Source organism: Hermetia illucens, chromosome 4 (genome assembly GCF_905115235.1).
Source record: "Hermetia illucens chromosome 4, iHerIll2.2.curated.20191125, whole genome shotgun sequence".
NCBI lineage: Eukaryota > Metazoa > Arthropoda > Insecta > Diptera > Stratiomyidae > Hermetia > Hermetia illucens.
In genome coordinates, this window is record NC_051852.1 from 62,238,386 (window position 1) to 62,262,781 (window position 24,396).

The window sequence follows — 24,396 nt, forward strand, 5'->3', positions numbered from 1 at the left end:
ACGATCTTGAGTCATGGAAGGATGGCATACAATCATGTTAACATGAACACCTAATGGTAACAACACCTAAACACTTATACATATACGGAGAGGGATTTTCCCGTCCCCTTGGGTTCTGAATGGTGCTGAACCCACTTTTGTGGCTACTGGACAAGTATCGCATCCAAACCGTTTATAAAGGTCATTAAAAATGTGGTTGAATCCACCTTCCCGCGTCATCATCGATGGCGCAAAAGCAGGTATCCGGTCTAGCCCCGCCTTAGTAAGGAACTGACATTCTAGTTTTGCGCGACGGTCCATCAATTTGATATTCCTAAAAGTTGTCTGGTTTTGTGGTCTATGCCATCGTTCCATCTGAGGCAGGTTTAGGGTCTACATATCCGGCATGGGTATACATACGCAAAGCCTTTATACATGAGCACCACAACTTCCGTTATTCCAACTTGTTTACATCTATGTTGCTGAACTCCCTGTGGGAGGCATGTGAAATTGACTATTATGGATACATTATTTTCCAGAGCAAATTATTTGAAAAATAGTAAATTGAATTTTGAACTATGTGCAAGTGAAACTGTCAGGCACTCAAGGTTCCTCACATAAGGAAACACAAAACCTTCATACCTGAAGCGTTCAGCTTCCGGTTTTCGGACGTGTTTCTCGTTGGCTTTTCATATTTGCATATACGCATACCCTACTGCAATTTTACGGGTCTAGAATAAATCTAAGGGGTTCGCAGTAAATTTTTAAAATATAGTAATATACTATCATTAACTTTATTTGTCCAGATATCGCAACGGGGAATATTTTGAGGCCTAGATACTATGTACATAGACTACCATGATTATTTACAAAACTTTCCGATTGAGTAGTTTCTGAGAAGGGGTCTTTCAAATAATTAACCGTTTTCGGACCCTCGAACTTCTCCCCATTGCAACCACTGTCAAAACTAACTGCTAACCAAAACTTTCGGTTTGAAACCTCACATGGCTATATTCTGTAACAAACCATTTCATACCCCTCTCTTAGGTGTATGGGGACCCATCCCCTATCTTAAAGTCAACGAAGAACGGTGTTCCTGAGTGCCCGGAAGGGGCCTGGATTCTCCGCTTCCACGTTTCTTCCAAATTTCGCATCAATAGCAATAATCGTTTGTAAGGATATGGTTGAGACAGACAGGCGGACGAACAGACAGACAATAAACTAATTTTAATAAGGTTTTGTTGTTAACAAAGAAAAAACAAGTCGGGAAACCGGAAGCTAGACGCTTCAGGTATGAAAGGTTTTGTGTATTTCTTTTATAAAGAGATTTGGGTGTGCATTTGTCCCATTAGCATGTAGCACGTAAAATATGCATATATTATGTGAAAATAGCGACTTTCAAGTGATATTGACATTCATAGTCTTGAATTTGCAGAGGAGCACAGATTTGACCTAGTATAACTTTGTTAGTAATAGTGTGATTTTCACCAAATTTGGTAGGGTCATGATCTATACTGTAGCGTACATTGCCGCAAAATTTTGTGATTCTAGGGTGAACTTAAGGGGGGTTTTCCTGTCAATTACTAAAAATTATAGTAATATACTATTATTAACTTTATTTGAACAGGTATCGATATGGAGGGTATTTCGGAGCCTAGCCACCATATAGTGGCAGCTCTCTGATTTTTTCCAGATTTTTCGGCTGGATAGTTCCAGAGAATGGGTTCGTTAAAAAATGACCACTTTCAACCCCCCGCACTCCCCACCTTTTCAACAAGAGTCAAAACTAATACCGGCTTCGAAAAGTACTAACCGAGACCTTTAATTTGATACCCCACATGACTATATTTGATGAAAAAAAATTTTAGACCCCCCTTTTGCATGTATGGGGACCCCTCCTTAAATTCGTCGTAAGAGGATGTAACTCACTATATGCGTGAGCGTTCACAGTTCCCACCTTTCTACCAAATTTTGTGTCAATCGCTATAACCGTCTCCGAGAAAAATGCGTGTGACGGACAGACAGACAGACAGACAGACAGACAGACAGACAGACAGACAGACAGTAAACCGATTTTAATAAGGTTTTGTTTTACAAACAAAACCTTAAAAACATCTATTTTATGAATGAGTTGTAGAAGCACGTCAAATGCATAAAGATTTAGTTAAATAGATGGGTATTCGTTTACAATGTTACAAATGTTTTATAGTGATTTGCTTAGGTAGATGGGTATGTTCTGATGTTATTTATGTATTATATGTTCATAATATGCAGCGCTTGAGCCACTATAGCTTTGTTGACCAGCATTTCAGTTCTTATTCCATGCCTCCTATTCATTACTTGGTAACTCATACAAACTCTTTGGGGTAATGTTATTTTTTTAGCAAAACAAAACCTTTTTACAATTGGTTTGCGGTATGTCTGTTTGTTCGTCCGTCTGTCTGTCTATTTTAATGTTTTGTTTGTAAAACAAAACTTATTAAAATCGGTTCAATGCCTGTCTGTCTGTCCTTCTACCTGTCTGTTTGTCACATGCACTTTTCTCAGGAACGGCTACACCGATTGACACGCAATTTGGTCGGAAGGTGGCACCTGTAAACGCCTAGACATACAGTGAGTTGAGGGGGGGGGGGGGGGAGTCCTCATACATGCAAAAGAGGGTGTACATTTTTTTACATTGAATATAGTCATGCCATGAATGGTCTCAACGAGCACTTTTCGAAGTTTCGACATTTATTGAAAAGGCGGGGAGTGCGAGGGGTCGAAAGTAATGCTTCCTTTAAGAGACCCATTCTCAGAAACTACTCAACCGAAAAATCTGAAAAAATCATGAAGTTGAATACAAACGGTGCCCAGGCCTCAAAATACTCTCCATATCGACATCCACTCAAATCAAGTTAATAAAAGTATATTGCTATGTTTTCCTGAAAAATTGACTAGACTAGAAAAGCCGCTAAGGTTTATCCTAACGTCATAAAAACGTGCACTAATATGGACTATGTATGAGGCATGATATTCCCAAGTCCGACCAAAATTGTACTATCACTGATAAAGTTACAGTAGCTCAAATTTGTTCCGTCGACTCAGCGGTGAATCTTGGGCGAGCACAATGCTGACTACATTGCCTCCTACAGTGTGCTGTAGTGAACTGTTATGGCCTTGAATTAAGTGCTCTCATACACTTCAAGGTCCTGATCCAATATGGATTGTTGCGCCAAAGATTATTATTATTATTTGTACCGTTCACAAGAGGGGTCGGCTCGTTGTGATCGGCTGCGCCATTTTATTTTATCAAAAGCCTGATTTGGTTACAATCGCGAGGCATTCAAATACCTATCTAGCGTATCAAGCCACTTACCATCAACTTCGATGTTCAGACCAATCTGGGAGAGTGAATTATTGCCAGCGTGAATTACGTGACCATACCATTGAAGACGTGACCATCCCATTGATAAAAACGTGTCACGCCTCAAATCCGACGCAACATCTTTGTCTCCATTATCGAAAGACGCCGTTCATTGTCTTTTATAGTGTGCCAACACTCAGAACCATAGAGATCGGCAAGGCCATTGATATGTCGATCACAAAGAACACCAATTGTGGAAGGTTACTTCATCGAGGTTGCGCTTATGCTTGGAGCAATTTCATAACGCAGTTATCCATTAGCTGATAACATTGACTTAATATCAATATCACATTAGAGTGAGAAGTTTGACATGCTAAATATACATATACATCATAGGTTACGTACAAATGAGATAGTTCTGTAGTCAAACCCCAAAACCTTTTATACCTGAAGCGGCGTGCTTCCGGTTTCCGACTCGTTTTGAGTGGATGGAAATTTTCAACAGACGCTATCCTAGACACGCCAGTATGTGTCTCCTCTGCCCCTTATAGCCAGCATTAGGCGCGTGGTGGTAGCTTAGAGTTTCATCAAGGTTGCTTCCTTCTTCCACGAACTTTGGGTATTGGGTTCCCCGGGAATCAAATGTCTGCGAGGGTCTGAAAGGGCCGAAAAACTTGAAAAACAGCTCGGAATGCCGGAAGCTGGACACTTTGGATATAAAGTTTTTGTATTCGTCTTATATGAGAAAGTTTCTACGCACATTTTTCAGTTCATACATACCTAAGAATACTAAATATTCCTTCATATATTGCCAACTGTACATAAGATATAAATATTATGCTCATTCACATACAATAAATATATATGTATGCAGGCACGTAAATTAATTGAACGCACTTGAATATTTCCGCTTTTCTCCATGCATATTTGGATATTTACGTAAATTGAACACTACCCGCAAACTTCATTGCCATATACATTTACATATCTCTGGCTGGAGTAGTTGATGTTGATATACGAGCAAATGAAAAACCAAGAAAAGTAAACCAAAATGATTCCATCCACACCGCCGTTCACACGAGTCCAGAGTGCAATAAATTCACGTAAAAGACAAAAATTGGACCTTCCACAACAATGTTTACAATAGCGGGATTCAAACTTCCTAGAATTATGCCCTACATTCTTCCCTATACTGATAATCAATTTTTGCTTCTAGGATTAATTAATATATGTACCATTATTGACTTTATTAATGCAAATATCGGAATGTATTTTGAGGCCTAGATTTCATATAGATGCACCATTGTCATTTTTTCAAAGTTTTCGGTTGGATGGGTTCTGAGAACGAGACCTGTTTCACTTTATGGGGCTCATAAGTTGGATCATCACTCCCCTATGTTCCATCACTTACGAAAAGTACTAATTGTGCCCTTTCATTTGAAAGTCCACATAACTATCTTCTGTGAAAATAAATTGTTTACCCTGCTATGTATGGGGAGCCCCCTTAAACTCAATCGAAAAAAAGGCGTTCCGGAGTAAATCTGCCGCACCCAGCCAGATAGAAATTGAATTGATTTCAATAAGGTTTTGTTTTACACAAAACTTCAAAAATTAGTATGGTCCATGCACGTGGTGTCTAGGCCCCAAAATATTCCCCGTGATGATATCAACTGACATAAAATTAATAATAGTTTATTATTAAATTTTGAGAATTTATTGTGAACCCCCTTGTTGCACTCATATGGGTTTTAATATCAAGCATCAAGATGGAAATGCTGCTATTATTACTAAATTTATAGATTTCGCGTGAAATTACTACTCCTTCAGAAATAAAATGTTCGTGCTACATCAAATTGAATATCGGGTAGATTCAAAGTATATATACTAAAAATTATCTTAATATACTATTATTCATTTTATTTGAACATATACTGGTTTGGAGGGTATTTCAGAGCCTAGGCACGGTAGAGTAGTAGCTTCGTAATTTCTTTCAGATTTTTTGGTTGGGAAGGTTCTGAGAATGGATCAGTGAGAGGAATAACCATTTTCCAGCATCCTCTCTCCATTTGCGTGTATTCCCCCATGTACCGAAAGCCCCCCCCCTCCCCGCCCTCCCTCAAGTGCAACATAGCGCGATGTAACACCAAATTTGTTGTCAATCGGTGCAACCGTTTCTGAGAAAAGTGCAGCAGACAAACGGACAAGAAGACATACAGACAGTAAACCGATTTTTGCTTTACACAACGGCTGGAGCTATCGTCATGCAATTTGGTGAGAATATGTGGTCTATGAACTGCTACACATGCAACGAGTTGCATTATTTTGTGTTGGCTTTGAGGGGACTACCCATATATGCGAAAGGGGGAGCAATTTTTTTTTTCGCAAAATATGGTCATGTTGGGTATCAAATGAAAGGAATCACTTAGTACTTTTTATTTCTGATATTTGGTGAAATGCAGGGGAGTGAGGACTCAAAATTTGCGCCACGGAAAGTGAAACAGGTCTCGTTCTCAAAATCTATCCAACCGAAAAATCTTGAAAAAAAATCACTGGGATGCACCTATACAAAATTCAGGTCTCAAAATACATCCCCTTGCGAGTTCTGGTCAAACAAAGTTAATAGTAGCGTAATACTATATTTTAGAAATTTACTTCGAAACCGTCCTTAAGTTTATTATATTATATATCACATGATACTGGCGGGTTTTACGATAATCGTATTGAAATCAACAAAGCTATAGTACATCAAATTAGTACTTTTCATGGGAGAATTACCAGTTGCTATACACTCTTTACCATTCTACAACCCTGCACTACACATCATTCCATTACGGCTTGGTGTGTACAATGTGCCGTCGAGTTGAATACTTTTAGCGAGTTGTATTTTTAATGGGGCCATACGAGATTTTATGTGCATTTCTTATAACTTACTTTTTACTCACTTGTAAAATGACTTGATAAGAAAACTTAAAGTACCACCAAGTTTGGTACTACTACCAGGCGGGTTGAAAAGTTCATAGGCTAACAAAGATACAAGCATTATAGTGGTCACACAGTTTTTGGATATCATTTTTATAGTACGAGTTGTTTTTAGTCTCAAAGTAGGCCTCAGTTTCGGCGATTCTGGTTAATAGTAATGGACAAAATTGTACGTACATTGGACAGTAGCGGAGTGAAGGTGGTGGCGTATGCCGACGACTTGGTGATATTAGTATCAGGGATGTTTCTGAGCGACATCATGGAAGGAGCGTTGCGAAAGGTGTGTCTGTGGGCCGCAAGATGTGGACTCAGCATGAACCCAACCAAAGCGCAACTGATGCTATTCACCACCAAGACAAAGATACCTGAATTTCATCTACCACGGCTGAATGAACAAAGATTGTTTCTTTCCTCTAATGTAAAGTATCTGGGTGTAATCTTGGATCCTAAGCTAAATTGGAGGTTGAACATAGAATTAAGGGTTAAGAAGGCCTGTATAGCCTTCTATGCCTGTAAGAGAACCTTTGCAAAGAAATGGAGTCTCCGGCCGAGGATGGTTCTCTGGATGTGCACCGCTGTGGTGCGTCCGATCCTGACGTACGGCTCTATTGTATGGTGGCAGGTTTTGAAGAAGAAATACAATAGAACGAAGCTTAATAGGATTCAAAGAACCGCGTGTGCAGGTGCTACAGGGGCTCTGCAGTCCTGCCCGTCAGATGCTCTCAATACGGTGGTTTGCACCGGGCACTGACCAATAGGGGCCATGCCGCCAGGCTCGGCTTACCCTACAACTCGCATTGCCGAAACTGTGGAGAAGGAATGGAAACTCTCATGCACTTTCTCTGCGATTGCCCAGCTCTGGCTCGAGTCAGGCTGCGGACACAGGGTAAACCATTCTTTGGGGACCTCAGCGAGATTTTTAGCTGCAGGGTCGGAGAGCTGCTTTCCTTCGTGAATGCTACGGGCTGGCTCTGAAGATACGAGCCGGCTGGACTCTGCTTCCCTGTTCCCATAATAACAGTCACGGTCTTAGTGTTTGTGGCATCAAAACGGCGCACCAAAGCGCTAATTGGGCTCCTCGGAGCGGCCACTGATACCTACCTACCTACCTACCCTGTTTTGAATTTTTAAGTTTCTAACATAAGATAAGAAGCCTTTATACCCGTAGCGTCGAGCTTCTGGGATTCCGATTTGTTTATGTGAAAAATCGATCATTGTGATTGTCCAACATTTTGTGATAAAATGCATATTTGGTTAAATCCTGGGATCAAACGCTAGTTTTTATTGTTATTTAAGTAGATCAATGGACATTTTTTGTTTCAGATCCAGTACGCCACAATTTTGGTGTACCTAACAAGAAGTAAGACATTTAATTGTAAACTTTGTAGTCAGGTAAGTGAAGTTATTATCAACCGGAACGTGCTTTTACCACGTGGGCCACTTGTGAGAACTGCATATGCTTGACTTTTCTGATTTATATATTTTGACCCTTACCCATATCTACTTCTATTAATGAGACCTCTAGAAAATAATAATTAAATATCCTATTCGGATACTAGGACTATGTACCTTCATGAGTAAGATTTCGTAATCCATATACTTTTATTTATGAATCATCCATGAACTCGTTATACCCTGCTTATTGTGTTTGTATGCGCGGTAGAAAGCCAATCTTAATTACAAAGTCTAAATTGATGGTATCAAAAGTTAATTTCCTCACTGTTGAAATGTCCTTTGAATTTCTGTTTTGTATTTTTCAACAATCAACTGAATTTTCTTTATTTTTATTGACGCAATAAATTATTTCTTTTAGCAGGTAAGTACCGTGGTCCTTGCTTAATTGCCATGCTAACTTTGAAGCAAGCAGGTCTTCATGTAGATCACTTCGTTATTTATATTCTGTTCAAACCAATCAATCTCATCAAAATTATCACCAACTAGTAATTCCACTTTAATGATGCCAAGCCAATTATGGATCATTAAATAGATGATTTCTAGATCAGCTTGCACTTGGTTAGTTTCAGAAAGCACTCTTAGCAAAGCCGGGTTTACTGTAATATGTATTGGATGGAATTAATAACGTAGAACACGAATAACTGGCTAAACGCAACGGAAATGTTGATGGGCCTCCATTCAAGATGATGATAATCGTCTCTAGGATGATAACCTACATGGATTGTAAGCACAAGGACGTCCCCATCCGGTTTGCTGGAGTCCCTTGGGCTGAGTTAATATTCCCTATTTTTCATTCAAGTAGTACTATGGAAGACAGTTTTCTTTTGAATATACGAGTTGAATCCTCTCGACATGAAATTGATTCCCGTTAATAGCTAATAACGAGTTGATGTTATTCCCAAGATAATATTCAATGAGAAAATCCACCATGGGTGGCTGTATTGGCAACACACACAAATATAGATATCGTCCGCAATGACGTGCACATGTTAATAGTTCTGAATTTTAAACGTTCGCACGAGTATGTAAAGAAAGTAATCCGTTATGCAAAATTTCGCTTCTCGGTATTAAAGCAGAGCGCCTCTGCGGCCCGTCTTTCTTTATTTTTAGATCAGGTTAATACTCTTCCCCATATGCTAACCAGAACCCAATTTCACAGTCGACACACGTCAGTTAAATTATGTGGCGCCCGAATAACTTTCCAGCGTGCAACGGGGAAAATCTCAAGACTGTGTTCTGTATATGGAGAAATATTATCAGATTCGGAATTGTTATATTTATACAAGTATTTATACAATATATATGTAATTCGATCTAGCCAGAAACTTCTTCAATCTTCTGCGTATGAAACCTCCTTTTTTACTGTTTTATCACTGACGGAACTCTCTCCCCAAAAATGGGTAGCAAATTTAAGCATTTGGTTATGTCTTTGGCCAATAACAGTGCAAAATCATTCGTCACAAAATCAACTATGGAAGATGCTTCTTTAATTCATCCCTGAAAAAAACTGACACCAATTACGAGCAGAAGACTCTTGGGAGAGGAAGTGTTAATATTGTTAGTAAACTAAACATTTTAAACCCTTTCTCCGTGAGCCGTCAAGTAGTTGGTCAACAAATGGTGCAATTTTTCTTATCTTTTATTAGAACAATGACCATAATGTCTTTCGTTTCGTACCCCTTTGTTTCCTTTAGCTACAATTCCATGCAGAAAAACACTGTGCAATAAATAAGGTGTCTCATATTATGTCTGAACTTGTGCGCTCACTGGACCTGAATATATACAACTTTTCCGGATGCTTTTCCAAAGCACACACTACCTGCTTCGCGGCTCCTTTCATTCCATGTACCATTCAGCACTGTATTAATGGGTTATTTTCTAGAATTACTATATATACATACATACATACATTTTAGCGTACGTATTAAAAATATTCAACTGCAATGAAAAATTAAGAGAGAAGGGAAGAAAGGTGTGAATGAATGCTGAGGAGGCTTTCAGTCAGAATCAACAATCTTTAACTGGAGAACTGAAAGATGAGAAGTAGGTCAGGTGAAATGGACATCTAAATTACACGGTTTTTGTGCATTAAACGGAGCGTGATACAGCATTTTATGGGCTATTCATTTATTTCTGTATGTGGTGTGTGCGATGAGAGTTTTGCTTGATAATAAGAATATTAAGACCGATGCGATTGAGTTAAATTCATTCAGAGGAAAATGGAATACAGCGTTATTTCCTGTAACGCAGAAGATATGAGGCCAAGTTTATTGGAATGACGAAGTCAACTACTGGCTTCAGTTCAGTTACAGTAATTGTATACGCTGCGATCCCAATTATACAATATGAAAATTCTGCCAGTAACGTTATGGTTCGGTGTCGCTAATATGATTTTGTTAAGTTATGATGTCGAAATTTCCAGTAATTTTCGCCTGATAACGAAAGTCGTTGGGTGGAGGATAGAATATTTAACATCCGTCCTATGATTCCTTCAAATCTTACTACAAGTAAGTCGGAATACCGGAAGCTGGTTCTTCGGTATAAAGGTTTTGTGTTCATCTTATATGAGAAAGTTTCTACGCACAATTTTCCATTCGTATATGGACCTCAAAATATTCCTTCATATTTTTTCAAACTGCAAGATATATGTACATATTACAGACGTAGATATTGTGCTTACCCTAAATAAGCAAACATTGCCTTTTACCGAATACTATACTTATATATAAACGTATATAAATTGATCGTACATACTGCTTCGTGCACCAAATCATACATATGTACATATACAGTACGAATATTGTATACCGCTAGTTTAATGTATGACTCCCCATTCAAATGAGTTCACTTTGTTGTGGACAAATTGATATGTTATGCTAACGTCATGGAGGTTTTGGAATGCACAAAATTAACATAAAATGTAAAAGTTCCACCTTCTATAACTTTCTGAATAATAGTAGGATAGGATAGTAGGAGAGTTTATACAAAATTTTGTACTCCTAGCATGAACGGATTTCCGGCTAAATTTCTAAAATATGCTAAAATACTATTATTAACTTTATTTGCGCAGATATGGGAACGGGATCTATTTTGCGGCCTAAATTTCTTTTAGATGCATCATTGTGTTTTTTTTCAGATCTTTCGGTTGTATAAATTCTGAGAACAACACCCGTTGCACTTTTTGAGGGTCATACTTTGAGCCCTCACTGTCGTACATTTCACCCCATATTAAATGTGGGACCAGTTTTGAAAAGTACTAATTCAGCTCTTTCATTTGATATATAATATGGCCATATTAGTTGAAAAAATCACTCTCTTTCCCCATAAACTCAACACAAAATGGTGCCAAAATGTGCTATATGTAAAAAGATTCACACACAACACGTTCTCACCAAATTTCGTGATAATCGGTGTAGCCGCTTCCGAATAAATCGGGTGTGACAGACAGACATCGCCCTTGACTTGCTACCTCGAAAAGTACAAATTCATACATTGCATGTACGAGCATGGATAATGCCACTTAACACTTCCAGTGCCTACATGATACCGAGTGTTTTCATCAGTGGGTCACCTTATAGAATATAGACATGCAGTAATTCATATCACACAAGGGCTTCATCAGACCCATTTACTCTTCCAAAAAAAATTCATCTATTATACTCAGAATCCACGGTTTATGGTATTTTAAAGTTGAAAGGTAAATGATTTTAAGTGTCACGTGAAGTTACAGCAATATAAATCATTATTCGAGCACTAGGCGCATCACCCGCCACTCGTAAGATATCACATGAGTACTAAATGTGTTAAATGAATATTTAATTATATCATTCATTGCATGTTCCAATATCGCCACTAAATTTTGTGTCAAAGATCAAATGTTTTTCGAACGGACATGAGGACTTAAATAAGGTCACTAAAAAGCAAATCAAACTCAGAGCAACAATTGTGGCAGATTACCGGGAAAACGTGAGCGAGGAACCACTTTATTCCGTTCCTTCAACTAATTTCGAACGGAAGCGAAACAATGCTTGGTGGTCAAAGGGTAGTATAGGTCCCAGGGCGAAATGTGGATTGGTACCCACGATGGAGCATAAAACCTGAGAAATGCCTGCTGAACCAACACCAACAGCTCTACTACCAAACCCTATCTCCACCTCCACGTGGTGACCGCTGGGAGCTCTTTCTTAACGAAAAGCTGCAGACGAAGAAGGATGAAGGCGAGTCTCCCCTCCCCTCCCCGTCGCCTAAAAACGTGACAAATTGTACCAACTGGTCCTCCAGGTTGGGGGTTGGGTAGGGCTGACAACCCTACACAGAAAACAACTTTTTACAAAGCCACAACAGGAGCCTCGGAGTGGACGGATTATACAACGACGAACCTGGCAACGACAAAGTAATAACGATTTGCGCATTTTCGCATGGAACGTGCGCTCCCTGTACAGAGATGAAGCTGATGAACAGCTAGCCGATACCCTGTCCCAATATAGGGCTGATGTAATAGCGTTACAGGAGATGCGTTGGACGGGGACCAGTTGCCATCCAGTAAACCATGTGCTCGGAGTAGGTTTCTTAGTCAGCCAAAAAATGAAACCTGCTGTTATCGGCTTTGGAAACATAAGCGAACGGCTATCCACTCTGCGCTTGCGAGGCAAGTTTAGAAATATAAGCCTCATAAACGTTCACGCCCCTAAAGAGGAGACTGCAGAGTCGGAGAAGGATAACTTCTACGAGGCAGTAGAACGAACCCCCGAAGCCTGTCCCAGATATGATATCAGAATTATACTTGCGGATTTTAACAGTCAAGTAGGGAAGGAGCCCGTATTCAGGCGACACGCTAGCTTCCATAGCTTCCACCAAAATACAAATGATAACGGACTGCGGATTATTCAATTAGCAGCGTCACATGAAATGGTTGTTGGAAGTACCTGGTTTGCGCGGAAAGCGGTCCACAAACATACATGGGCCTCTCCAGACAGGACCACTTTCAACCAAATTGACCACGTGTTGATTGAACGCCGCCACCTCTCAGGCGTTATGAATGTCAGAACATATAGGGGGACCAATATAGACTCGGATCACTATCTCGTTGGCATGTTGTTCCGAGCTCGAATAACAACACCACTTAGAACCCCCGCTAACAATCAGGTGAGAGTGAACACTGAAGCCATCCACAACACAACCGTCCGCAACACCTATAAGAGGGAAATGGATGCCGCAATAACTGCAGTCAACAGAGGACCTGGAGCTGAAGCATCAATAAATGATCTTCACAACCACCTGAAAAACGTTATCATTGATACGGTCACAAACATACTTGGCCCCAGCCGCAAAAGGAGTCGGAACGACTGGTTTGATGATGAATGTAAGCTAGCAACGGAACGGAAGAATGCCGCATACCGAGTAATGTTACATTCTCAAAGAACGCGGACACGCGCAAAGACTTATCACGAACTCCGTCGAGCGGTGAAGCGACTTCACAGACCCAAAAAGGAAGCCTGGGAGATCCAACAAATCTGTGAACTAGAAAAGTACAGGGAGCAACCGCACCAGGGCACAAATTTTACCAACAAGTCAGCATGATGAAGCCTTATACACCTCGATGCTCATCCTGCCGAGACAAAGAGGGAAATCTGATTTCCGACAGAATGGGCATATTGGAGCAATGGGTTGAGTACTTTGATGAGCTACTGAACAACCATCGGCGAGTTGGAGGTCCGGCCAACTGAAGACGACGGACAAATACTGCCACCACCAAGTTTAGGAGAAACAGTCCGTGCAATTCATCGGCTAAAAAATTGTAAATCGCCAGGAGCCGATGGAATTACAGCCGAATTGGTTAAATATGGAGGCGACCAGTTACATCAAGTGGTTCATCAACTTGTGCTCAAGGTATGGGACAGCGAATCAATGCCTGACGATTGGCAACGAGGTATTATCTGCCTCATACATAAAAAGGGAGATATCATACAGCGCAGCAATTACAGAGGTATCACGTTGCTGAGTACCATGAGAGAATTCGGTATCCCGACGAAATTAATAAGACTGACTAGGCTGACCCTGAACAATGTGCGAGGCCAGATAAAAGCAGCAGGATCACCCTCAAGACCATTCGACATCAACGACGGTTTACGACAAGGGGATGCCCTATCATGCGTCCTCTTTAACCTGGCCCTCGAGAATGTGATCTGTGATGCTGAGGTAAATTGCAAGAGGTACGATCCTCTTTAAGTCCACCCAACTACAGGCCTATGCTGACGATATCGACATCATGGGAAGAACCACCCGAGACGTACAAACTGCCTTCATCCAGATCGAGCAGGCGGCGCGTGATCTTGGGCTGCACATCAATAAAGGCAAGACAAAATATATGGTGGCAACGTCAGCATCAAAAACGAACCAGCCAACAACATCAAGCCGCACTCGTCAAACGGGAAGACTAAAGATAGGAGAACACAACTTTGAGACCGTTGATAATTTCTCCTATCTAGGGTCGAAAATCACAACTGATAACAACTACGATGAGGAAATCCGCGCACGCTTGTTGTCAGCCAAGAGAGCCTATTTCAACTTACAAAAACTTTTCCGCTCAAAGCTCTTACTGTACAAGACAATGATCTTGCCAGTCCTCATGTATTCCTCGGAGACTTGGGTTCTTAGCAAGAAGAATTGCGAACTCTTGGCCGCGTTCGAGAGAAGAGTCCTCCGAGGAATTTTTGGCCCCATGCGGATGGACGATTCCGTAGCCTTCATAACGACGAAATCTATCTATCTGCCATTTAAAGTAACCTACTGTTATATTGCGTGGTTTAAATTTCATTGATGGCAGAGAGATTTGAATCGTATTGGATGACGGATACTAGTCGACCCATTTGTGAATGTGAACCTAAATTAGATCAGGGTTATAAACATTGGTGAGCGCAATACTGAACAGATTGCATTCCCTTACGTTCTTGAGTGAATTGCTCTAATCTCTTTTTGAAACTAACATTGACAGCTCTACTATCGAATTCTGTTTTCGAAAATAAAATTTCATGGCGGGTGACCAGAAACATCCAGCGAAAATTGTAATCGGGGAACGATACAGGCGAGTTTCCTGGACCTTAAATCGGAAAACCCTAGCTGGCTTAATAAGGGCCTGGCGCTAGCACCCATTGCCTTACGTAATTAAATTACATCGAACCAGGAGAAAGACCTTAGATCGAACCAAATTAACGGCAGCAGCGTGAGTAATGACAGTTAGACTTCTTTTATTGAACTTGCTTTCCATTAAAGCTTAAAAATGGAGAGAATGAATGCTTGATCAACTTTAAACAAACTGGCTTTCATTCTAAATAACTTTCACTGACCGCAGACAAAAGCGTGGAAACAATTCCTGCGCCCAGTTCACATTGAAAAGGCTGACAAAATGGGTCAACAGAGCAAGTTTAGGATTGCGTTTTTTCTGCATTATTTAATAAATACAAATAATCAACTCAAAAGAACAAATTAATATTGGAGGCAAAAGAAATGAATAATCATTTGCCAAAATTTTCCGATATTGGTATTTGCGTGTTCGGTCCATTTCCAATTTAAATTCTTTTAGATTTTCGGCATGTAAGCTTTTGTAGTTCCCTACGTAAAAAATATTGGCCATATTTGTTGTACCTACCCCAATGATGCAACTGCATTTCTGCGTAGTCGATCCCCACGAAGTATATAATAAATTTGTTAGCATGCTTGCAATTGCATTGAATTTTCCAGTATTGTTCTCCGCTTCCAGTCAATTGCTAAAAAAGCTACAGTGCGTAAAATTAATTTAGTTTCGTGGTTTTTATTGGAATTTGAAAGATAAGGTCCCTTTAGTTCGATTTGTGCACGACCATCCAATTTTTGAGATTCTGTACAAAAGACAACCATATATTGCCTGTCACACGTAACTTACATATATAGAAAATGTGGCGACTATTGGTATGAAAGGTAGTGGAGATGTTGAAACTATGGACCCTCAAGTATGTATTGAGTTTAAGGGTGGCGCTCAATAACCCCCATTCATGTACATTTTTTCTCTAAATATTTCAAGTCAAAAATCTTAATTAGAATTTTTCGAAAAATATGTTTGTTTGGATGTTAGATTTAAAGGGGATGAATGCAGAGGTTGCACACATGAATCAAGGACCATTCCCAGAAACAAGTCAGCCGAAAAATCTGACAAACAGTAATATAATACCCACTTGTAACGACATCTAAGTCTCATCCTGGAACGACCTTATGTTCATTTGCATATATTTAGGCCATGAGATAGTCAATATTGGATTGGTGGGGACATCTTACCATTGACAAAATTTTTGTAGGTCAAAGTTGTCTATTTCATGTAGGTCCATTGCAAGGTAAGACACCACACTGCAATGGATAAGCTGTGCACCCGAAGTTCATCACACTTCAAAGAACACGGCATTCGAAACCGAGAAATTTGACGTCGAATCGGCTCGTAGTATAAACTTGTGATGATTTTCATGAGCAGTACGGAGATGGGTTTCATCCAGGAAAGCCCTCTACACTCAATTGGAGATCATACCATTTTGATCGGCGCAGTAGTAGTAACTTTCAAACAAAAATCCAAGCAGTTTTGCAATATGAGTCTGAAGGAACACAATATGTGCACTTTAGAAGGAGCACTACTGGTTGGTGACCATATTCTAAAATATGTGTCCAACAAATTTATTTTTGAAATGTCAGGAGCTTACAAACCATACCCGCACTTAATATGTGAATATTCTCTATCCCCCTTTTCTATTATTTGGTGTTATCTCTTCAATCTGGTAGCAATGCACATAAAACCACAAGAAACTCGTTACGTTTCTTTATGGCACCATTAAATACCTAAATACATATGTTTGTTTGCTTTTCTTAAGTATCTGTAAGCAACGGATGAGTTTTTGGTGAGAAAAATCTTGGCGCTATCATGTTTCCAGGTGGTTGGTTAAAACATCAATTATTTTCGGTAATGCTTAGTGTCAGGGCATGTAAAATCGTGCTTCAAATAAACACCATAACCAGGTGGTTAGTCATATTCTGTGAGGTTTTTACGATCAGTTCAATGGTTGTATCTTAGACAGAAAAATTCATTGAGGTTTACGATTCTTTTTATTAGTTTTCGGAAGAAGTTCGTTAAATCGTGGCAAAATGAAATCAACTGTGGCAATTAATGATATCCTAATGCTGGCTCCTCATGTTTGGCGCTTGCCTCAAACTCCAGCCAGGCCAAAGGCCCTATCCACACGTTCGCATTTGTAAGGGCTTGTTAATAATGTGGATCCAGCATAACATTTAGTTCAATAGTTTAGATAGTCTAATTGTGAGGCCTATATTACATACATAGGAACATTCAATTGCTCTAAAAATGTCAGTTTGGTGTCATTTAAGAATATTGTGTTAAGTAACGGACGTTATGATTATGTCTAAAACACTTTTCTATAAGGCATTTGACTTAGGAACCCGCATTTAGTTTGCTAGACTCCTATTGAAAGATGCATTTTCTGGTATGGTTCTACTTACGACCAAAAACCTGAACTTTTCTCCGGATGTCGGTGAAACAACGAACTTGAAGTAGTATGAAAAGCGGCCAAATAACGGCTCATACAGTTGGTGCAGCAAGTGCATCCATCGAGCATAGAAAGTGCACATGTTGCTACAACGCGTGCAAGCAAACTTCTTCTGTATTGGCAAGTCACACAAGTCACTACTGAGAAAGTCTAAATTAAGACCAACCTTACCTGAGGTAAATTATGAAGTCATAATCGATAGATTGTACAGCGAGTGGTTTGGATAGGTGCAAGAAAATCGTTAATAACTCTTTTCAAAGTAGGACCAGTGATATGAGTATAATGCAGAGGAAAGTGGAGGGTTTATATGAAGAAAGAAAGAATGAAAAATCTTCAACTGAACATTTCCATGCTCTCGGTGAAGTAATACATTTTCATAATGCTTCTGCTAAATGTGGCCGTTTCAAACATAACTAATGTATGGGTTGCGTTTACAGACTGATCATGTAATGTAGGTAACGCCAATGTGGTATCTACAAGTATGTCTTATAAATGGAATTTAGTTATACTCTACCTATGAAGTAAGTCAAGTGAACAAGAAAACCATCTAAAGATTGTCGGAATTTTCACGAGATAAAATGATGGAACAACATAGCGGTAAGTTTTCCACCCAGTATCTGGGACTACGATAGTTTGCTTCTTATAAACGCACTTGTGTTCGATTAGTTGAATTACATATACGAGTATGTATGTTTGTATAATATTTTGGAAATAAAGTAAGGAGTTACGGCTGCGCATGTATGTAGTGAAAAGTAGGTTCGTTACTGTCATGCAATTATACGTAGTATCACAGGTTGAAAGTATACGAGTCTAATTTCTTATTTAGGATGTGTACATGCAAAAATACATTTGATGAGGAATAATTGGAACAGTGTGATTTTTGCTGAATGTTTATGTTTAAAATTGCGTCTTTGACAATCATACGTATATTGGAAAAAATAACATCTTCTTTGGTAACATCATTTTTAATTACTGGTGTATATTTATATTCAGGTATATATGTACGTAATTCAGGTATTAGTTGTCACCACCAAGTATCGGAGGAGTACCCGAAATGCGGGTATACATACCAATGATTGACTAGCTGATTCAAGGTGAGACGAAATCTATTCCTTGTCAACCAAACAGAACGCTAGTATTATAATACAAACAAAACACCAACCATGTCTAAAATAGACCAACTATATCAAGAGAAAGGTTGTTTGGAGTCCAAAGGTGAAAAAGAGTAGATTCTGGGAAAGTAACCGGTCTTCTAAGACTGTTGGGATGGTATTTTTCATCATTCATTTCGGCCGTGAATGATTGACAGTTTCAATATTTTCATTAAATGGCCAAGGACGAGAATGTCGATGAAAACTAGGGGAGAATCCTTTTGAAGATGATCGCGTTGCTATAGATATACCTGGAATCGATTGGTTGTGACCCGTACAAATCTGTGGTCAACGTTTGTTACACATCACCTCGAGAGTTGGTGTGGGTTGAGAGTAGAAAAGTAGTAAAACCATCAAGGTGTTGCTTGGTTGGCAGATACGGATATCCAAAACAGAGTGGAACACAATCGATTCTAAATGCCATGGGGATGCTGATAATAACTATGGATGGTGAACGTTTGAATGCGCTGAAAGACACAGTTTGGAAAATTTTTTTTAGCTTGTCTTAATCAGCTTTCGAAAACATAATCCCCTGGCAAACCTAGAATATGTAGATCCACTAAATCAAAAACATGCAATCTGGAGGTGGAGTTCTTGATCAATTACTGCGAGTACAAAGCTTGGAGATAGCTGATCCTGGGGTAAAAATGATTGAACACACAGTGAGATTTTTTGGACCGAATTTCGTCATCAGGGGGCGGAAAGAAGCAATTGGCATTACATTCTCCACAACAGAAATCGCTTCCAAAGTGTTCCATGGTATGTTTCATACGAGCCTAAGGCTTTGTTTCCAACTTATAAATACATCGACATGAAGATGAGTTGAATCGATAATCTAGCAAATGTGTACTACATAAACATAATCTAGAAATGTATACAGTGGACGAATTGTAGGTTGGTTAAAAAACTCTAACACGCTAAGTGTAGTTGCCTACAGGAAATCAAGCAGGCTTACGGTAGTAAATACGTCGACTATTCAATAAGGCATTGGTAGAACAATTACTCAACTTGACAAGGTGATCTGCAAAACCATGAGTGACTTGTGGCGGAGATTCTGTTAGGAAACTGAAATACTTCAAGAAGGAATGTACCCCTGGAGGACTCCAAGTTAAGATTCAGGTAACTCTGTTAGGATATTAAACTGACTTAACGGAGCATATACAAAAACTGAATAGAAAACTGGAGAAATTCTTTTAGAAGCCCACACGCACCCCTTCGCGCGAATATGGGAATGCTAGACGCATCCGGAGATGTGCATGTATCGGCGCGCTTATGCGCAGGCCGACTGGTTGGGAAAAAAGTCTCCAGCATCTAAAAACGGGACAAATTGTACCAACAAGTCATCCAGGTTGGGGGTTGAGTAGGGCTGACAACCCTACATGGAAAACAACTTGTTACGATGCCTTAAAAAGAGCCTCGGATTGGACGAAAAACACAATGACGAACTCGGCAACGTAAACGGAATGTGATTTTCTCATGGAACGTGCGCTCCCTGTACAGAGAAGGAGCTGATAAGCAGCCAGCCGATATTCTCTCCCAATATAAGGTTGACATATCAGCGTTGCAGGAGGTGCGTTGGACAGGGAGCGGTTTCCTAGAGAGGAGTCACTACACAATATATTATAGTGACCATCTAATACATCATGTGCTCGGAGTAGCTTCCTTAGTCAGCCAAAAAATGAAACCTGCTGTTATCGGCTTTGAAAACATAAGCGAAGGGTTATGCACTCTGCGCTTGCAAGGCAAATTTAAAAATATAAGCCTCATTAAAGTTCACGCCCCTACAGAGGAGACTACAGAGTCGGAGAAGGATACCTTCTACGAGGCAGTTGTGTGGACCCTCGAAGCCGTATGAGTAGAAGTATGATGTCAAAATCATACTTGTAGATTTTAACAGTCAAGTAAGAATAGAACCCGTATTCAGACGATACGTCTGCTCCCTTAGCTTACATAGAATACCAATGATAACGGACTGCGGATTATTCAGTTAGCTGTATCGCACGAAATGGTTGTTGGAAGTGCCTGGTTTACGTGGAAAACATACGTGGACCTCTCCAGATGGGACCGCTTCCAACCAAATTGACCACGTGCTTCTGCCACCACCAGGTATAGAAGAAACAGTGCAGGCATTTCATCGCTTAAAAATAATACGTCGCCAGGAGCCGATGGAATTACAGCCGAATTAAATTATGAAATTATGAATTAAATATGGAGGCGACTAGTTACACCAAGCGGTACATCAATTGGTGTGGGATACCCATACAAATGTGCGAGGCCAGATAAAACCAACAGGATCACCCTCGATATCATTCGATATCAACAAAGGTCTAAGACAAGGGAATGTCCTATCATGCGTCCTCTTTAACCTGGCCCTAGGAAGTGATTCGTGCTGTTGAGGTAAATGCGAGAGGCACGATCCTCCTTAAGTCCACCCAACTACTGGCCTATGTTGACGATATCGATATCATGGGGAAAATGGCCCGAGACATACAACCAGCCTTCATCCAGACCGAACAGGCGGCGTAAGATCTTGGGCTGCACATCAATGAAGGCAGGGCAAAATATTATATATGGTGGCGACGTCAGCATCAAAAACCAACCAACCAGCAACATCAAATCGCACTGGTCAAACGGGAAGAATAAAGATAGGAGACTACAACTTTGAGACTGTTGATAATTTCTCCTATCTAGGGTCGAAAATCAACACCGATAATAGCTATGATGATGAAATCGGCGCACGGTTGTTGGCAGCCAACAGAGCCTATTTCAACTTACAAAAACTGTTCTGCTCGAAACGTCTCATCATTGGAACAAAGTTTTTACTGTACAAGGCAATGATCTTGCCAGTCCTCATGTATTCCTCGGAAACTTGGGTTCTTAGCAAGAAGAGTTTTTGGCCCCCAACATGGACGATTCAGTAGCCTTCATAACGACGAAATCTATGAGCGATACCATGACCGCCAGGTGGTGGACCAAATACGGCTCAATAGGTGGGGGTGGGTGGATCACCTATTCCGTATGGATGGGGATGATACGGCCCGGAAAGTCTATAAGGGAATATTTATTGTAGAAAAAGAAGACGAGGCAGACCCTACTTGAGTGATGGCATAGGCCAAGACGCCAGACAACTTTTAGGGATAGCGAATTGGTGGACCTCGGCGCAAAACCGGGATGTATGGAGCTCCTTATTAAGGAAGGCCTAGACAGGATCCCGGTTGTTGTGCCGTTGATGATGATGAAAAGGAACTAAAAAAGCTGTGAAGATCGTCTAAGGTATCCTACGCGCGCTTCTTGAAAGGAGATTGTTATCAATCTGTTTCCTCACTACTAAAACAGTGGAAGGCAAACGATGGTGTTGTTCAACGGATGTATAATACTTCCAATAACTGTGGAGAAGCTGCGAGAAGTATGAAGTAGAACCAGCACCAATAAAGCCCTAATTTTTAATGGCATTCCTAGTATAGTTTTTGAGCGAATAGTGAAGGCTAGATACCTTTTGCTAATACTTTCGAGGTGTGCCTCAAAAAAGGAATATTCCTGCTCAGTGGAAAAAACTAAATTGGATATTATTTTTGAAACTCAACAAGCCACCTGGAGATCCAGCGTCATATCGCCCGGTCTGTCTGTTGAATACAATGGAGAAAATGATGGAGAATCTGAAACAGACTGCTACCCATCGTCGAACGCAGCAATGGCTTGTCTGAGCTTTCCACGCGGCCACTCTACGATGGATGCAGTAAGCATGGTGCCATTGGATGTTAAAAACGCATTCAACCTCGCCAATTGGAGTCAAATTAAAGGAGCGTTAGCCGAAATAGTTCCCGGATATTTAGCGAGTTTGGCTGAAAATTACCTCTAAGGCCCAAAGAGTGCATTGTTACAACGGGGGTACCACAGGATTCAGACCTGGGCCCACTGCTATGTAACGTCAGGCTATGCCAGACGAGGCTGCGATTGTCGGTTTTGCAGATGGCGTGCTGTGGTTGTGGTAGCAAAACATGTAGAAGTCTACGCAACAGAAAAAGTGAGAGCGGTAAACTCCTGGCAAGAAAGAGCCGAGTTGACCTTGATGGACGGGAAAACGTAACAAACCATGCAAACTGTTGGATACACTTTCGTCAAAGCCGGTTACCAAATTCCTGGAGGTGATTATTGATGTCAGAAGATAGCCGGTGTCACCGCGACATTTGTTGCCAAATATTGGCGGGCCGAAACGCTGCCGGAGTTGTGCGACCCATTCTGCTTTACGAGTCGCCTATGTGAGTAGGGGCGCTTACAAACTCTCAGAGACGGACGCAGGCTGGGTTTAGAAGTGCTTTTAGAACCACATTTGCTGACCTGGAGCAGAGGCGTCTTTCACAGATTTTCCACCTTCGTCTACGAACAAAAAAATGCACATGAGGGGTAGGTTAATATTCTTACCTCTCTACCGCTAATCAGAAAAATCGTTTCTGGGAGCATAAAACAGAATATCAAAGAGCTGATATTAAACTGTGAAACCCTAACAAATAACAAAGAGACGGAAACATTCACAAAAGTGATTAGAATTCAAATGCAATGCAGACCAAAGGAATGCTTTTAAGATAATCGGCATCTGCTGCTAGAGCAAAGCCACATACTTTCATAACTCTAACTATTTGATTAGTCCAACCAACACGATTTCCATGTTCTTCTGTTTGGGGGCACAAGTACAAGACTTTTTTCTCCAATACCGGAAAAAAACAAGGTCGTAATTTCATTTATATCGGCAATGAATCTTGATGTAGAGGTTACGCGCAGTCTTGATTGATCGACGTCGATGTTAAGTGAAAGTACATAGCTAAGTCAAGCTGACGCTCAGATCTGATTTTGACCCTTTCTGTTTTCAGATCCGACCTCAGCTTGAAGCGTCCTACTTTCGTAGAATAAATGATCTTTCGTGTTGTTTCTGAAAAGTAACATTTTCTTATCAATGTATAACTCATGGTGCTACGATTGGAACTGCCATGGGAAAGTTCAGAATGGAACCAATGCAATTGTACTGGATACCGCAGCCAATGCCTCCTATTCTCCCATCCATTCGTTGAACATTGTTTAAGTTTGAGTTGGTCACTTTATGCTTTTGTATTGAGGGCGTCTTTCTCACCATTTATCTGACTTTTAAGGTTTGGAATGAATACTCTTCTCTAAAGTATAACTTTTGGGAGAGATTGTCCGTTGTATTTATTTTATTACCTTTTTCGATTTTACTGTTATTTTACAAAAAGTTTTGGTTGTGGTCTTTTACTAAAACTGGCCGCCTTGCGTCAGCATACAAAGTGCATACTTTCAAAACGCAGCTTCCATTAAGAATCACATTAGCATATTCAAATGAAGCCGTCGCTATATTATAAAGTCAGTTTCACTGACCCATTTGACGTGTAAAATTTTCCACACAGTAGTCATCTTTGGTATAATTGCGATAATCTTCTTCAACTAATCGATGCAAAAAAGACGAAACAATAAATAACAATTTCTCCGCTAACGTTCAGGCTATTCGCACATGCTAATAGCAAACTGATGTGAATAATAACTTCCATTCCACTTTGCGTTTCTGTGTCTATTATTTGCTTAAAATTCCACTAACATATATTTCGCTGGCGGTAGCTTCTATCGGAGAAATTTATTTTATTTCAGCTCCTACAATATAGCAACAACATTTGAAAGGCCTCTGGTTCCATGCTACTTTCCTCATTGTGGTTTTTTCTACTTACAGAGAATACCTCCAGAGTCCAATGATGGGTTGTCGAAAGGCAGCCTGAGACCCTGAGTCAGGTCTTATCCAATCATCATTCTTCTAATACGCTAATAATATTCTTGTTTTGATTGTTTAAGCATTCCCCACTTGACCAGGTGAAACGAAGAACGTGACGTGGGTATTAAAATG

The 24,396-nt window shown here is 40.2% G+C and overlaps 1 protein-coding gene across 1 annotated transcript in view; it reads right to left on the minus strand.

Annotated features, from left to right (window-relative positions):
* Positions 1 to 24,396, minus strand: part of LOC119655177 — a 127,137-nt gene that overhangs the window by 50,695 nt on the left and 52,046 nt on the right. The gene's annotated exons all lie outside the window — the stretch shown is intronic.